The sequence below is a fragment of the Lynx rufus genome, unplaced genomic scaffold (assembly GCF_022079265.1).
Source record: "Lynx rufus isolate CCGP_SWC_20201006 ecotype Redwood Valley unplaced genomic scaffold, mLynRuf1.p SCAF_4, whole genome shotgun sequence".
Taxonomy (NCBI): domain Eukaryota; kingdom Metazoa; phylum Chordata; class Mammalia; order Carnivora; family Felidae; genus Lynx; species Lynx rufus.
The window spans coordinates 80,017,874-80,035,731 of NW_025814856.1; the positions used below are offsets into that span (position 1 = coordinate 80,017,874).

The 17,858-nt window shown below is 41.8% G+C and overlaps 1 protein-coding gene and 1 non-coding gene across 6 annotated transcripts in view; one reads left to right on the forward strand and one right to left on the reverse strand.

Moving 5' to 3' along the window:
* SRPK2 (SRSF protein kinase 2) overlaps positions 1-17,858 on the forward strand; it is a 251,603-nt gene that overhangs the window by 102,263 nt on the left and 131,482 nt on the right. The gene's annotated exons all lie outside the window — the stretch shown is intronic.
* Positions 1,330-1,436, reverse strand: LOC124525300 (U6 spliceosomal RNA). The gene has a single exon (XR_006965485.1). It is a non-coding gene; the product is annotated as a U6 spliceosomal RNA (small nuclear RNA).

Consider the following 17,858-nt stretch of genomic DNA (forward strand, 5'->3'; position numbering starts at 1 on the left):
TCTCCTTTCCCCTTTTCCTTCTTTTACCATCTTTCTTTTCCCCCCTCCACCCACACTCCCCCCACAAAAAGATTGGAGGCTAGTTAGAAGGAGATCTACAATGCAGTAGAAAAAGGGCCAGAGAAAATGCAGGTCAGACTAGAAGGTTACGATGGCGGATAGTCAGAAGCACCTGCCGCCAGTTATGTGGCATTTGCTGTGCACCTGCTGATGGTGACCGGCAAATTTGGCTTTGAGTCTCCTGGCAGCCAAACTAAGGAAAAAAATAGTGTTGCTTACTCTCTATAAGGAGAAAATCTACTAGTTCCTACAGAAGAAGTAAACCTTTTCTGTAACTTAATTATGTTACGTATTATTTAACATAATCCTTTTCAGAAGATATGTTTATTTGTTTTTGAAAATTCAGATAAAAAGGAGAACACAAAAAGCACCATACTTTCATCGTAAAAGGTCAGTCTCTAGTATTTTTTAAGTTTAATATTATGTTTTAGCGTCAGTAGATCTATAAAAATCAAGCAGACATACTTTCACAGCATTACCATCATCAACAAGAAAACCCAACATCACACTGGCACATTACTCTGGAATTGGCTTTTTACGTTATCATATGCGGTCTTTCTTAGGTTATTAAGTAATCTTCTGTGGGCATTTTTTTATGGTATCATTTTTAAAGGCTGCATAGGACTGAGTCCATGATATGGATAGGTATACCATAATTCTTTTTATCGAGTCTTGGTCTTAGAAATAGAATCACTTAGAAAAGCCAGCTTGTAAGGCTCTCGGTCGGGAGTGTTAAATTGCCTCTGCAAAGCTGGAGCTTTACACTCTTACTGGCAGCGTGTAAAGGACCTTTTTGCTTACACTCTCATTTTGGAGTCTCAGTTGTTTCTTTTCGAGTGTTCTATAGATGATGGTTGACAGTATACTAGACACTGTTGACAGCAGTCCCCTCTGCTTCTTAGCTCTTCTCTCTCGTAAAGCCGCCTGTTACCGTGACACCTTCAGCCTTCCGCTGGGTGTGCATAAATGAAAGCCAAGTCCATACAGTCAACTTTAACAAACTCTGAGGCAGTAGATTCTTTATTCAGTCAAGCATTCATGAAATGCTTAAGGTATACTTAGTGCCTTTGTTAATGACTTTTAATTTTGTAAGGGATTTCAAGAAGTTGTATCGTAGAAGCTTCTCACCCCAGACAGATGACAAAACATGGCAGACTTTCCTTTTTTATTTTTATTTTTTTCCAATATATGAAATTTATTATCAAATTGGTTTCCATACAACACCCAGTGCTCATCCCAAAAGGTGCCCTCCTCAATACCCATCACCCAAAAAATATGGAACGCTTCACGAATTTACGTGTCATCCTTGTGCAGGGGCCATGCTAATCTTCTCCGTATCGTTCCAATTTTAGTGTATGTGCTGCCGAAGCGAGCACCCTTTTTTATTTTTAAAAAGATGTACAGGAATTAAGATTCTCTAACCCTCCTTGTCAAACTAGGGCCTTGTGGATGTTCGGTAAGCATTCACTGACTCTGTTGTAAAACTGAATCATCTTTTTAGGCAAGATCTTCTTTTTGGCCAACTGCATTTTTCTCGCTAGAATTTGTGTTTTTTTGGGGGGTGGAGGGTGGGGGTGGGTAGGGGTGTGTGTACTTTGTAGAGCGGGAGGACGGAATGTGAAGTCCCAGTCCTCAGGTTAGCGTTGCACGCTGGGGAAATAGCATGTGAGAAATCAGAGTGAAGCGAAACATGGTGGTGCCACGTGGGAACTTGAGATGATAATGTAAGGCTGGGAAAGAGGTGAAGGAAAGGGTGGGAAAAGAGGGGAGAGGATTCTTCTGTGCAGTGGTATGCCTTTTGAAATTTAATGCTGAAGTTTAACAAGAGTCATTGATTGACAGGATTTAGCAAGGGAGACGTTCTGCCCATGTTTAGAACATGCACACACTCCTGCGAGCATAAAGGTCTTTTAGGAAAGTCTTAAGAAACCCGTTTTCCCCTGTAAAATAGAAACAAAGGTTGCAAGATACGTTGCAGAGTTGATGGCAAAATGTTATTCATTTGCTCTGGAAAAGGGTGGAAACATTATGGCAGAATTTACCATTTGAATGACAGAGGGTGGATGAATGCCTTGATGCCTTGAGTGTTAAGCACTGAAATGGATTACCAAGAGAGGCTATGAAGTGTATTCCTCTCCAAGATTTTATAAAGAGGATGGTTCCTTATTTTTTTGGATGGATGGAGATGTCCTAAAGACAGGTGGTTGGTCGGCCTGTCAAACCTTAAGTATTTTTTTCCTGTGTTATGTATGGTTAGTCATGATTACAGGATTTTTGTGGTTAATAAATTGACACCTTTTTTTCCTGAGCTTTTGTAGTTGAAGCAAGATTGCATTGAGATTGTATCGATGATGGATTTATTGCTGTGGTGCTTTCTGTTGCAGCGTCGATGCAAGTATTCATTGCAAAGTGAGCAAATCCAGAGATCGTGTTTGGGTGTAATGAGCTGTGCAGTGTCCGGCCCATCGTCATGTTGTCCCTCCACTGCCATCACTCCTGAGTAGCTCCTGCTGCTCTCGCTGCCCTAAGGCCAGTCATGTTCTCAGCGGTAGCTTGGGCTTGGCATGGCAGTCCACCTGGCTCCTGGAGAAAAAGAAGACAGTTATTACCCCTGCTTCTCTCAGAGGTGCTGTAAAATATTTAACAGCCAGCGACAAAAATGAACTGCTTATCTGTGGTTCACCCTTCTGGTAGTTGGATGGAATCACACATTTTATGGAGAATATGTCAGGCCTTCTGATTCTTAGGACTAGATATTATGATGGATCTGTTTGTAGTGATAGCTCAAAAAAATTTTAATGTTCATTTGTGTGTGTGTGTGTGAGAGAGAGAGAGCGAGAGCGCGCGCGTGAGAGGGAGGGAGGACGGGGGAGGGGCAGAGAGAGAGGGAGACACAGAATCCAAAGCAGGCTCCAGGCTCTGAGCTGTCAGCACAGAGCCCGATGCAGCTTGAACTCACTGACAGTGAGATCATGACCTGAGCTGAAGTCAGACGCTTAACTGACTGAGCCACCCAGGTGCCCCTGTAGTGATAGTTTAAATAAACTCAAGTGAGGCATTTCCCAAGAAATTTCTTTCAATCTAATGTTTTAAAGTAGATCTACTGAAGTTTACTTAAAAACATTTTTTTAAGTTTATTTACTCATTGAGAGAGAGAGAGAGAGAGAGAATATATCCCAATCAGACTTTGCACCAACAGTGTGGAACCAAGCAGGTGCAAAGCCCGATATTGGGCTTGAACTCATGAACCATGAGATCATGACCCGAACCAAAGTCAGATGCTCAACTCACTGAGCCACCCAGGCACCCTAAAGTTAACTTTTTCTAAAGTTGAGGCTCTGTCTAGTTGCCTCATATGATTTGATACTTTTTGTAGTTTTTTTTTTTTTTTTAAACTTTTTTTTTTTTTTCAACGTTTATTTATTTTTGGGACAGAGAGAGACAGAGCATGAACGGGCGAGGGGCACAGAGAGAGGGAGACACAGAATCGGAAACAGGCTCCAGGCTCTGAGCCATCAGCCCAGAGCCTGACGCGGGGCTCGAACTCCCGGACCGCGAGATCGTGACCTGGCTGAAGTCGGACGCTTAACCGACTGCGCCACCCAGGCGCCCCGATACTTTTTGTAGTTTTGAACTTGAGAATTCCCGCTAAGAGTTCAGTGGCATCACATCCTGCATGTGCATAAAGTGAATCCTGTGTGTTTCTGAATGTGAAATGATGGTGTGTCCCGCCTCAGTCTGGCACAGCCAGCCTTTTCTCCACTGGGGCAACACATCAGTGTCCCTTTGCACTGTTTGTTGCTTTGAGAGCAACAGTTGTGCTTTGAGAGGCATGTGGGCAACAAGGGCTCATGCGAAGAAATAGCAGACTTACACTTCATGTTTCCTGTCCTTCATGCTGGGAGTGATCACCACACTATGAAAATTGTCATTTTCCCTCTAACTTTAATACAGTCGGGATGGTGGAATGTAAAAGTTCACTTATGAATGATGTAACTCAGTTGGAATGACTCGTTTTTATTAACTAATCAAAAGCATTTCACTAGTTTTTGTGACCAGACATGTACAGATGAATATAATGGGGGAACAAAAAAGTCCTAGCCAGAAAAGAGCTTGGAGATCCCGCTCGTCCTCCACGCTTGTTTTCTGCATGAGGAAAACTGATGCCCAAAATGGTGAAGTGATTCATCTCAGGTTCCACATTGGACTCTTGTAACCAGTTACTTTCAGTACTTAAAGTGTAGGAATTTAGAGTCTTGGAACATTGTACAAAGAAATTGACCAGTTTACTTTTTCTTTAAGAAAACCGAGATTGGTTATGCTAAATTATACTAGTGTTGGTAGAATTTGAATTCTATAATTCTCTGCTCTAGCTGGAGAAGAGAGTAATAACCTCAGTACCTTACAGTGCATTCTCCTGTTCACTGTTAATTTAATTCTTTCAACAGTTCTTGTAGATGTATAGTGTGGATGGGTCTCTCTTCACTTTCTAGGTAAGAAAACCAGTGTGTTTATGATTTCACAGTGTCACCTCGTGGTTCCAACCTCTGCACCTCAGGGGTACAACCGACTGACAAAGATTTCCAGTGTTTCTATGTACGAGGTGTCCTGAGTCAGGTTGCATGCGTTTAATAAGAATATGCACACCTCAGGTCCTTCTCCAGCAACTTGAGTGTCTAAGCACCAAGAAGGCAGAGAGACTAGGGGTGCCAATCTTGGCCATGAAACAAAGCAAAGATGACTGGCACACCTGGACAGAATTCACGTTTTTGCTATCCTCTTCTCCTTATTTCCCATCCTGGCTTTACATAGAAGTCTTTAACCCCAAATCTGTTCTATGTGAAGAGAATTATGCAATTTCTTAGGCAAGAGAAGCAGTGACTCCGACCTTCTGGAATCATAGGATCTGCCTCCTTTAAGTAGTGACAGCCTTTTAAGGGGGAGGTAAAAAAGATCATCAATACAATCAATTTTCATACCAAGAATTAAACTTCATTTTAGGGGGTACCTGAGTGGCTCAGTTGGTTGAGCGTCCAATTTTGGCTCAGGTCAGGATTTCACGGTTCTTGAGTTGGAGGCCTGCTGTTAGGCTCTGTGCTCATAGCTCAGAGCCTGGAACCTGCTTCGGATTCTGTGTTTCCCTCTCTCTCTGCCCCTCCCCTGCTCGCGCTCTATCTGTCTCTCAAAAATAAAACATTAAAACATTTTTTTTTAATTAAAAAAATAACCCTTCATTTTAGCTACTGTCTAATACATTTTGTTAGGCACCATTTAATTGTCATATTTTGGGGCACTTGGGTGGCTCAGTCGGTTAAGCGTCTGTCTTCTGCTCAGGTCATGGTCTCGTGGTTTGTGAGTCTGAGCCCTGCATCAAGCTCCGTACTGACAGCTCAGAGCCTGGAGCCTGCTTCAGATTCTGTGTCTCCTTCACTCTCTGCTCCTCCCCTGTTCATGCTCTCTCCCTCCCTCCCTCCCTCTCTCCCTACCCTCCCTCCCCCTCTCAAAAATAAACATTAAAAATTTTTTTTTTTAATTGTCATATTTTGTTCAGTTAATGGTTAAAAACTTCAAACAATAAAATGAGAACCCTGTAAAAGGTGTAGCTCCTTTTGGGGGGGAGGGGGATATATATGGTACTTAAGTGATTTTAAAAAAAAATTTATTTTTTTACATTTATTTATTGTTGAGAGACAGCGTGAGCAGCAGAGGGGCAGAGAGAGAGGGAGACACAGAATCTGACTCAGGCTCCAGGCTCTGAGCTGTCCGCACAGAGCCCAATGCAGGGCTCGAACCCGTGAACCGGGAGATCATGACCTGAGCCAAAGTCACATGCTTAACAACTGCCTGAACCACCCAGGCGCCCCAAGTACTCGAGTGATTTTTAATAGCTGCACAGGTATTATTGCACTTTGATGATGAGTGATAATAGTTTCGAAAGCTCATCATCATTTAGTCCATCCCATTCTCCTCCTGCTCTTCCTCATTTATTAATGCCTAGTGGTCATCGAGTTAGGGACTTCTTCCAGACATGCTTTCAGTTAGTCCTCATAGCATTATTATCTCTGTTTCACAGATGGATTGTAGATAACACCCAGAGCCACAGAGCTGATGAGTTTTAAGAAGTGCTTCCATTTTACAACACTGAATGTATTCACACTTCACCTCTAGAGAAAAACGGTTAATGGCAGGAGGAAAGACTTCTGTTAACATGCAGCCTTGTGCTGTAATTGTGAACCCATAGAGACGTGGTTTTGATTCCCAGTTCACATGGTACTGTAAGGACCAGGACCCTCCATTTTTCTCTGTAATCCACCAAATTTGAATGCCAGTAGGAGAGGCCCAGCCCCTGCCAGTAGCACAGGACCCACCATTTACCGTTGTGTTTCTTAGTGCTTCACACTCACCTACCTGAATTTTTTTTTTTTTACAGTTTTATTTTTTAATTAATCCCTACACCCCACGTGGGGCTCGAACTTAGAACCCGGAGATCAAGAGTTGCATGCTCTATTGACTGAGCCAGCCAGGCCCCTTCACCTACCTGATTCTTGCAGACATTTAAGCCATGAACTAGTCACATAAAGAGAAATCTTCCTTTATCTGGAAATACCACTCATCAGCAGATTTAACTCGTACAGTCCCTCTTCTCCCGACAGTTCTAGATTACTGTTACTAACTGAAATTGGTAAAATTTGTGGTAGTCTTCGGTATTTAAAATATCTGGCACTGAAATACATAGATACGCTTAACACAAAAGGTTTCTGTTGTTGGTTTGTAAAGAAGTTGGGGTAGAAGATGAACTACAAGCCATCCTCCTCAGTTTCTTTGGTTTCCCTTATCCAAACGTTGGCCCTTCCACAGGGTCTCTGTCCTAGGCCTGTTGCTCTTGCCTGCATTCCCTCTGAAGATGATCTCATCTGTTTCCATGGTGTTGAGTACCATCTGTGTGCTGATGACTCCCAAATTTATATCTCAGCTCTCCATTCTGAGCTGCAGACATATATATCCACCTGCCTACTTTACATCACTACCTAAATGCCTTTTGAAACCTAAAATGTAACTGGCCATGAATCAAACTCTTTATCTTGTTTAATCCTTCTTGACTGTGCTGATAGACAGGTTACATGGCCACTCTGTGCTTCACTTTTCTGTCTCATAAAATGTACTTGTAGGGGGAGGAGAGGGACTAAATATTTCTTTTGCTATATGGCTGCCCTCAGGGGCTCTAGGATCAAGGACAAAAATTACCCTGTATGTTTAAATGTTAAAGTTTTACCCTGCCTCTGTGGGTTTAAATGAACATTATAAATAGCTTTGAAAGAAAGCAGAAGGCAACAGGAAATTTTATAAGGTCTGTAAAAGGATAGAAAGAAGTTCCCTAATCTTGGCCCAGCAAATAGTGAGGATTTTTGCTGATGTGGACGGTTGACCTTTGAACAACATGAGTTTGAACTGTGTGGGTCCCACTTATACACAGCTATTTTTTTTTTTTACATTTTTTTTAATTAATTTTTTAATGTTTATTTATTTTTGAGAGAGAGAGAGAGAGACAATGCGAGAGGGGGAAGGCAGAGAGAGAGGGAGATACAGATTCAGAAGCAGGCTTTAGGCTCTGAACTGTCAGCACAGAGCCCAATAGGAAGCTCAAACTCATGAGCCGTGAGATCATGACCTGAGCCGAAGTCAGAGGTTCAACCAGCTGAGCCATCCAGGCATTCCCCACCCACCTTTTTTTTTTTTTTTTTACACTTCTATAAGTGAACTTTTTTCCTTATAATTATCTTAACATTTTCTTTTCTCTCCTTTTACCTTATTGTATGAATACAGTATATAATATACAAAATATGTGTTCATTATGGTATCAGTAAGGGTTCCTGTCAACAGTAGGCTGTTAGTAGTTAAGCTTTCGGGGAGTCTGAAGTTATATGTATGTGGCTTTTCCACTGTATAGTGGTCAGTGCCCCTAACCCTCAGATTGTTCAGAGGTCAACTGTGTATGTAACTTTCAAGGTTTTCTTTGTAGCAGCTACTGCAGCCACTGTCATCTCTCTGCCAGACTTCTTGCTCATGTGACGACTTCTCCTCCTCCTCCTTCTCCTTCAGAGAAAGAGAGTATGAGTAGAGGGGAGAGAGGGAAAGAATCTCAAGCAAGCCCCACGTTCAGTGTGGAGCCCAACTCGGGGCTCGATCCCACAACCCTGGGATCATGATCTGAGCTGAAATCAAGAGTCGGATGCTTAACCCGTGGAGCCACCCAGGTGCCCCGCTTATGTTACTTCTTAACTGTCAAGCACAGTGTGGGCCTCTGTGACCAGGAATGGTCCTTCTATCTCTAAAATTTTGTCACATTGCTCATTTGAATTTAAAGAGTGAATATTTATAGCTTTGTATAGACTCAAAATCCTCAGCATTATGTGACCTCCTCATTTTTCCTCAGAGTCTACATCTGGTTGGTCACCGGGTCCTGTTAATTCCCTTGCAAGCATCCTTCCCAAACCCTGTGCTTCTCTGTGACCTTAGTGCACTGCTTTTATTCAGCCTTCCTGCCTCTGGCCTCCAGTGCTGCTCAGTCTCTTTGCTGCCTGTCACCAGCCCCTCCCCTTTGCCCATTGTGTCACCTCCAGGATCTCATTCCTATGAGAGACTTCCTGGTCAGGCTTGAGAAGGTCTTTTCACTGTTGGGTGCCCCCCCACCTGCAGTTCCTGCTGCCCTTGGCTCTTCACTCCTCGCCTTCTTCATAAGTGCTCTTCCCTCTGCATAGACCTCACCATTCAGACGCTGTCCCCACTTTGAATGGCCCCTCCTGTGCCCCTGCAGAGGGTCCTTCTCTGTTTGTGTCTCCCAGAAAGCCGTTGATACATCTGAGAAGCTGCCCGTCACCCCATTGGATGGTGAGAGAGTTTCATCCATCTTGGTGGCGTTCCTGGCACATCTTGTAGCCCATATAGTAGACACAAATTTTATTTGCATAAAAGATTTTTAATTTCTTTCCCAATTAGTAAGGAGGTTTACACTGAGAAAAAATTTTTTTCTTTTTAATCAGACAGTATTGTTGGGCAATATTGTCTTAATTTGCTCTCTCCTGAAAAGCTCTGTTAGATGTTTGTTTCTGTAGCTGTTTCACCCAACCTCCCTGTGCCCGGAAACCTTAAAGGACTCCCACTATCTTCCGTGGGGACTCCAGTGGCATCTTTCTGCTAGAACTCTTTTCTCCCGGAAACACTTACCTGATCTTTGAATTGCCCGCGCGCCAGGAGCCTTGGAGGCATACCAGTTAATTAATGGCAGAATTGGGACCGGAGCTTAACTGCTTCCTGTCTGTCTAGTGCTCTTTCCCTTGCATCTGTCTGATGCCAGCAGCGAGGACACTAGGCGCAACTCCCTAGATTGGACTGGGGAAGTTTTGTTGATGCTGTTTTTCACATTTAAATCTTAGGTGTTTGGCTGAACTGCCGCTGTGTATCAGTCTACTCTGATTTATGGATATTATAATCTGGATAACTGAAATTTAAAATTCTGTACTTCTCAAATTCAGAGTTTATTAAAATTCTCAACTTGGTTCACAGCACTTACTAAACTCACTAGTTACTATTTAAGGTTGTTTGGCAAGTGACTTTGGGATTTTGAATTTAATCTTGGTCACCTCTGCTCGTTCTCATGTTCTTCAACTGTAAAATGACATACAGACTTGGAAAATTGAGATTACAATGTAAAGATGTCCAGGCTTTTTGAACTTTGTCCACGCTGTCTACCAGAATAAATAAAATACAGGAAGTAGCCTTACATATTTGGGATACCGCTTTCTTGGTAGGCTTTGAGCCTTTGTAGCTTTCTGTTCTTATATTCAGGTTTTGGCTGTAGTCAAGCCAAAGGTTACTCCTAAGGATTAGAGATCCGGCTTGCCTTAAGATTCATTGGTGAGCCCAGCTGGCCGCTCATTTGGCTGCCGCAGGCCAGGCTAGGCCCTGTCTTGTGTGGATGTGAGCTAAAAATAGAGGATTCATTTTGGGTTGGCAAAGCCCAGGCTCTGGGTGGTTTTCGTTGCTTGTTTCAGACTGGACTTTGTGTGTGTGCTTGTGAGTGGATCTTTGTGTATACAGTAGAACCTGATAATACTCTGCTGTACTTACTGTGGGGCTTTGTCTACAGCCCACCCCCCCCCCCGCCACCCCCCATAAACTATCAGCCTCTTCCTCACGAACAGGCAGAGGAAGAGGGATCCTATCAGATAACTTAGAGCTCTGAAACGACAGGGGCATTTGAGATGGTGTTGCTCGCGTTATAGATGAGGTAGCAGACCTAGAAATGTTGCCCATCATGAATCAGATGATAATTGCACAAGATAGAAATGGCAGCAGGGGGAAATATTTGATTTTTTAATTGAAAAATACGTATCAGTTTATGATTTGGTCTTTGGACTTGGAGTAAGGTTATCATGCAGAGAATGGCAGACTCTTGACAGTGGCCCTGCCCTGGTGACCTTTTCTCCGGGGAAGATTTCCTTCTAATAGCTTTAAGCTTTTCTAGTTGTCTGTTTGAGAAGGGTGGTGGGTGGTCGTAGAGGGAGTTACTGATCGTAATGTAAGTCCTTGAGAATTGTCTCAGTACTTCACTGGGAGAGGCAATAGGGGTGTGAGAAGGGGGGAACAGGAGAGGCTGTGGCAACAAAAGATCAAGTCCTACTTCATCTCCATCCTGCATGGAATCGTTTCCTGTAAGGGAAGGGAACACTTTGTGGTGATAGATTTATAGAATATTAGTACCGAAAGCAGCATGATACATTGGAAGAGAGAGTATGGGCTTTGGAGCCATGGACCAGAAACTAAATCTTGGCAAGCTACCTAACTTAAGTCTTAGGTTTTCTTGATCTTCAAAATAAAGATGATAATGCCCACCTCACATGGAATTGTGAGGATTTAAAGAGATAATGTTTATAAAACGGATGTTTAAGAGGTAGTAGGTGGTATTGTTTTCTGATCACATGCTCTGGAATCAGGCCAGATTTTCTAATGCGCTCAGACACCAGATTGCTTTGTTTACCTTGGGCAAGTAGGTAACCTTCTCTGGGCCTCAGTTTCTGTATGTGTATAAAGCAAATATAATAATGCATACCAGTTGGGAAATTACGAATTTAACCATTCAATAAATGACTTAGATGCCACAGAGAGGGGATGTCTAAATTTAGCTTGATGGTCCTGTTCTGTACCTTAGGTTGTTACCATCTAATTTTGGTGTCAGAATTAGAGTTTTTAAAAGTTTATTTATTTTGAGAGAGAGGATGTGCAAGTGGAGGAGGGGCAGAGAGAGAGGGAGAGAGAATCCAAGCAGGTTCTGCATTGTCAGCGCAGAGCCTAACGTGGGGCTTGAACTCACAAACTGTGAGATAATGCCCTGAGCCGAAATCATGTCCAATTAAGTTGGACACTTAAACTACTGAGCCACCCAGGTGCCCCTAGAGTTAGAGTTCTTTAGAAGCAGAATTTCAAAAAGAAGTTTACATTCTTTCCCTACCATATAGTCTCTTTTTAAAAAGTTATTTTGTATTCTGACACCATTTCAGTGTTTTCACTTGGAGTCCTTGTATCTTTTTGCCACTGTATTCTTTCCATCAGTTTGGTAAAATGGTTCTTGATCATTCTTTAAAAGGCAAACAAACAAAACAATAATAAAAATAAAGCATTGCAGGGGTTCCTGGGTGACTCAGCTGGTTACATGTCTCACTCTTGGTTTCAGCTCAGGTCGTGGAATCAAGCCCTGTTCCAGGCTCTGTGCCAGTGTGGAGTCGGCTTAAGATGCTCTCTCACTCTCTCTTTAAAAAAAAAAAAAAGGCAAAAGATTATCTGCCAAACTATTAAACAAAATAATAAAGCATTGCAGATTGTGCACTGGAATTGTGCTGCCAAAGATTACTTAAATTAAGCATCTTAAACTGGCAAATATTCATTAAATATTATATATATATATCTGGTAAAAATATTGATAAACAAACATCTGGGTAAATATCCGGTAAATATTTTCATTTGTGGCAAATAAAGCCCTCCAATAAATCAAGAGCATGTTGAAAATACAACATATGAGAAAAAACACTTTAGAAAATGTTTCAAGGCAGTATGGTTCCTCTTTCTTCAGCGATCTTGCCATTTTTAGAGACAAATGAGGTTCAAAGGTCAGCTGTTAGTTCACCCTGTGCTTTTCTGAAACTACAATCTGTGTTGAGGCTGTTAACGTTAAGAAGGTTTTTGTTCCTTTTTCCCCTCCCTCTCTCCCTCTCCCTTCATCCTGGCCTGTTTGTAATTTCTGTCTGGGATTTATATGTAGAGAACTTTACAAACCAGACATAATATGTAATGCCTCATGTGATTTTTTTTTATACCCTTTCTGTATTCTTGGGACTCTGTTTAAAGAAATGTTTTAAAATGTGTTTGTTCTCCCCTGCTTCCAGATAAAATTGTTTCACTATCACTCCGTGAAAGGATAAAAGTACGTTTATAAAAAAAATTACCTATGACCTTTTAGGCTGAGCCCAGCGTATGTGATTTGGAAACTGACTTCCCTCTCCTGTAGGTAAAATATCATCAGTAGAGGTGGGGAATGTGAGCAGAATTCATCTTCAAAAAAGAGTACTCGGAGGGAGGAAAGGAAATAGACTGTAGGTAAGGAACGGTTGCTGACAAGGCAGAAAACCAAAAGCGAAAGCTGCTACAAAGCAAGATCTTGTTTAAAAAGAGGAGGAAAGAAATAAGCTCAAGGGATTCTGGCTTTCTTACTGTTATCAATTACGTATCGCTCTTGTTGAATCTATGCTCTGATTTCCCCCTAGTTGGTTTTTCTGTTGCTTTGTATTGTAGAGCACTGTTCCTATATCTGGGTCTGTCGAATTAGAGTCTGTTAATTAAGTTATATTTATTTATTTATTTTGCTCTCATCCCACCTCATCATGTCAGCTTCTAGGAGTATATTCGAAACCATGTATTTTGATTTTCCCCTCCAGCCTTCTTAAGGGCTCTGACCTACTTAAAGGGGGGAAGAAAACCCCAAATGATACACTATTTTGGGTGTGGAGAACTGGGCGTACTGTTTCATTGATGCCTTGATAATTCAGGAAAAAGTCCTTTGTTCTCTCTGTTTTTTATTGAATGACTTCCTGTGCAAGGACAAATTGGGTCAACATTTTTCTGACCTAAGAAGGAAGGGGTGGTATCTATATTTTGCATCTTCTGATGCTAATTCTATTGCAGTTTTTAAAATTTTTTTTTCAACGTTTATTTATTTTTGGGACAGAGAGAGACAGAGCATGAATGGGGGAGGGGCAGAGAGAGAGGGAGACACAGAATCGGAAACAGGCTCCAGGCTCCGAGCCATCAGCCCAGAGCCTGACGCGGGGCTCGAACTCACGGACCGCGAGATCGTGACCTGGCTGAAGTCGTACGCTTAACCGACTGTGCCACCCAGGCTCCCCTCTATTGCAGTTTTTAAAAAACTTCTTTCATTAAAATTTTGGATTTGTTAGGACTTAGATTTATCTTCTTGTTCCCCTGTTTGCCAGTTGGTAAAAATAAATTGTGCTAGGGAAGGATAATTTATAATTCATAGCCTCTTCTGATGAATGGTACTATTTCTAAAGTGGAGGTTTCTAATCAGTAGGCTGAGCTATTCAGGTATGTAGGGCAACCCTACAGCTGGGTTTGCCAAGGATAGCCCCAATTTAAGGATGTTTTCTTGGATTATTAATAAGGGAAGGAAAGAAAGAAGCCCTTACGGAACGATGAATTATGTGGTCATCCTTACTTCATGTCTCCATAGGTCTCTAGTGTGGTTAATGTGTTCACACTTTCTTCTCGGGGATCAAAATGTCCATTTGGGCCGAAAACTTGGAAAGGTGTGTTTCAAAATGATTGTGGTTGTGTCTGTCTAGTTAGTGGGATTATAAATGATGTTACATTCTTCAGTGAGCTTGCTCTAGTTTCCAACTTTCTACTAAACAAAATAATTTTGTTATTAAAACCAAAAGAACTGTATTTCAGAAATTGTTTATGTTTAACAAATATAAAATGGAGACTGTGTAATGGTGAAGCCTGTCAATCAGGCTTTTGCATTCCAAGCAGTACAAGCTGATTTTGTGTATTTTAACTAGTAATACAGTTTATTGGAATGACTGAAGTATAGTTGACTTTCAAACAATGAGGAGGTTACTAAAACAATCCTGTATGTAACTTTTGACTCCTGAAAACATAACTACTAATAGCCTACTGTTGACTGGAACCCTTACTGATATTGATCAGCACGTATTTTGTATGTTACATGTATTATAGACTATATTGTTACAATGAAGTAAGCTAGACAAAGGAAAATGTTATAAAAATCATAAGGCAGAGAAAATACATTTGTAGTATTGTACTGTGTTTGTCAGTACCATCAGTTTATGTCGTCTGTTTACAAGATGAATTGTCTATCAGTACCTGCATTGTCTTACCTGATACAAAACACTATAGCTGTTACACATATTTCTAACACTAGACATCAGAAATGAAAACAAACTTGGGGTGCCTGCGTGGCTCAGTCGGTTAAGTGTCCAACTTTGGCTCAGGTCATGATCTCATGGGTCATGAGTTCGAGCCCTGCTTCAGGCTCTGTGCTGACAGTCTGGAGCCCTGGAGCCTGGAGCTTTGGGTTCTATATTTCCCTCTCTCTCTGCCTCTCCCCGACTTGTTCTCTCCACCCCTCAAAAATAAATAAATGTTAAAAAAATTTTTTGAATGAAAGCAAACAAAAAACAAAAGAGTAACCAAAAGAAAATGTGAAAAAGAAATGTATGTTTATTTATAGGGTATGAGTCATGCAGTGATAATGAAGTAGCAACAATATGGTTGTTTTATGGTAGCCTACTGTAATCGATATGATTGCTTCACGGGAGCCTAGCTTCTATACCAGTGAATGAATAGTTATAAAACTTTTGTGCTTTACAGTATTACAGTCCTATTCATAATAAAGTATTGGAAACATTGTTGCATTAAAAAATTACTTATCTGTGATGATAGGGTGATAGGCAGTTCCTCCAGTTATGAGAGAGGGAGGCATAGTGTACAGTAATGTAATTCTTTGAAAGCACAGTTATAAAACAGAAAATTAACAGTATTTTATATTAACTCTCACTCACCTTATGCCTACATAAGGATGGGCTGTCCATTTCCATGCGAGTCTTAGACACAGTGTTCCTTGTGGTGAATATGTAGGCAATGATGGTGATGACACAGAAATGTCCCATACATTGCTTGTCATGCAGTTATTAGATACTCACACAAAGACACACACATACACAACAGTTAAGTTTATTTAAAAGAATTTTTTTAATGTTTATTTTTGATAGACACAGAGTGTGAGTGGGGGAGGGGCAGAGAGAGAGAGAGAGAGAATATGAATGAATGAATGAAACAGTCAATCAATCTGAAGCGGGCTCCGGGCTCCGAGCTGTCAGCACAGAGCCTAACGTGGGGGTCAAACTCACAAACCACGAGATCATGACCTGAGTCAAAGTCGGTTGCTTAACCAACTGAGCCACCCAGGTGCCCCTCACAACAGTTAAGTTTATTAACTGTATGGCATGATGAGTGTTTACTCTTCACTGAGTGGACATCGATCATCACCAAGTCTTGTCATCTTTGGGTTGTGTAGTCTGAGGGGGAAGAAACAGAAGAGGAGGGGTTGGTCTTACTGTCTTAGGAGTGGCAGAGGCAGAAGGGGAGGCTGGGGGCGGAGCAGGCACTCTGGTACATGTAACCTTACGGGGATACCTCATAATTTCTGACTTTTTTTTTTTTTTTTTGCTTTTTCAGTTCTCTAAAAATGTTTCTAAGATCCATGCCTTGAAACCCTTCACCCACCCACCATTTCTGCCACATCAACAGTCTCTTTCATGATTTCCTTGATTGGCTCTTTCGTAAATCCTGTGAAGTCATGCATAACATCTGGACACAGTTTTCTCCAGCAGGAATATTCTTTCAGTCTTGATGGCTTTCATGGCTTTTTCTAGAACAGTGGCATCTTCAATGGTGTAAGCCTTCCATACTCTCGTGATGTACTATCAGGGTTCTCTTCCGTAGTGTTCACAATGCTTTCCAGACATCACTGTGTGTAACGAGCCTTAAAGTTCCTTATGACCCCCTGATCTAGAGGCTGAGTCAGAGTCATTGTGTTTGGGGGCAAGTAGACTATTTTGATACCTTTGGTGTTGAACTCATGGGATTCTGGTTGGCCAAGGGCATTGTCCAGTATTAAAAGAACTTTATTAAAAAAATTCTTTTTAATGTTTATTATTTTTTGAGAGAGAGAGAAGTGGGGGCGGGGGGGGTGGTGGAGACAGAGAGAGAGATGGAGATACAGAATCCAAAGCAGACTCCAGGCTCACAGAGCCCAGTGTGGGTCTCGAACCTTCGAACTGTGAGATCACGACCTGAACTGAAGTTGGATGCTCAACCGACTGAGCCACACTGGCACCTCTTAAAAGAACTTGAAAAGGCAGCCCCCAAGACACTTGCTGATCAGGGACAAAGCTTGAGGGAACCCATCCAGAAAAAGGGTTCTCACTGTCCAGGCCTACTTGCTGTGCAACCATGCACTGGCCGCTGATGTTTATCTTTGCCCTTCCAGGCTAGGAGGTTAGCAGCTTTACAGACAAGGGCAGTCCTCATCATAAACCGGACTGCATTTGCACGAAACAGTAGAGATAGACTATTCCTTCCTGCCCTAAGTCCTGGTGCTCGCTTCTCTTCCTTTTTTATCAATGTCCTTTGTGGCACTTTTTTCCCCCGAACAGGGCACTTTCATCTGCATTAAAAACCTGTTCAAGCAAATATCCTTTCTCTTCAGTAATGTTCTTAATGGCGTCTGGGAAGTCATCTGCTATCTCCTGGTTGGCAGAAGCGGCTTCTCCTGTTATCTTAACTTTTTTTTTTAAGCGAAATCTCTTTCTAAAATTACCGAACCATCCTTTGCTGGCATTACATTTTCCAGCTTTAGATCGTTCACTTTCCTTTTACTTGAAGTTGTCATATAATGACTTCGCTGTTTCTCGAATCGTACCAGTCTTTAGAGATACGCCTTTCTTTTAGCAATCCGCACCCACATTAAAGCTGCATTTTCAATACGGGGTAAAAATGTATTTTGCAAAAAGTCCAAGGTTTTTGTGCCTGCTGGCATAGCAGCAGTGACAGATTCATTAACTTCCTTTTCTTATTTCTACAGTGGTCCTTGTGCCGGATCCATTTATCTTGAAATGGCGGACAACTGCAGCTGCAGACCTCAATCCATGTACATGCCACGCCATTTAACTTTTTCTTGTAAGGTCACGCTTCTTGGGAGCACTTCCAGCCTCACTAGTGGCACTTCTTATGGGTCCCCTGGTGTGATTCAGGGTTACCAGTATTGCACGAAACACAATGAGAAATACACAAGAGTTGTGAGAGGTCGCCTTTACTGAGATACAGAGTTTACTGGAGACGCAAACTGCGCGTTCGTGATTAGGGTCACCTTGCACTTGAAGTGCGCACTCTCACCACTTGAGCTCTCCACAGTAGCAACAGGAGGTGGCTATGAAATGTTTACAGGAGTGCAGTGTGTATTACAGTTAATTTTATGCAGTTATGGTTTAATGAATCTTTCTCTTGACTACACATGGCACCATGTACAGTTTGTAAGTGTATAAGTTTTGATAAATTTTAACTTTTTATAATAGATTCGTGTATATTTTATGGTAGTAAGTGATAAAATAGTGTAGTACCTACATATATTTTATGCATTCGTG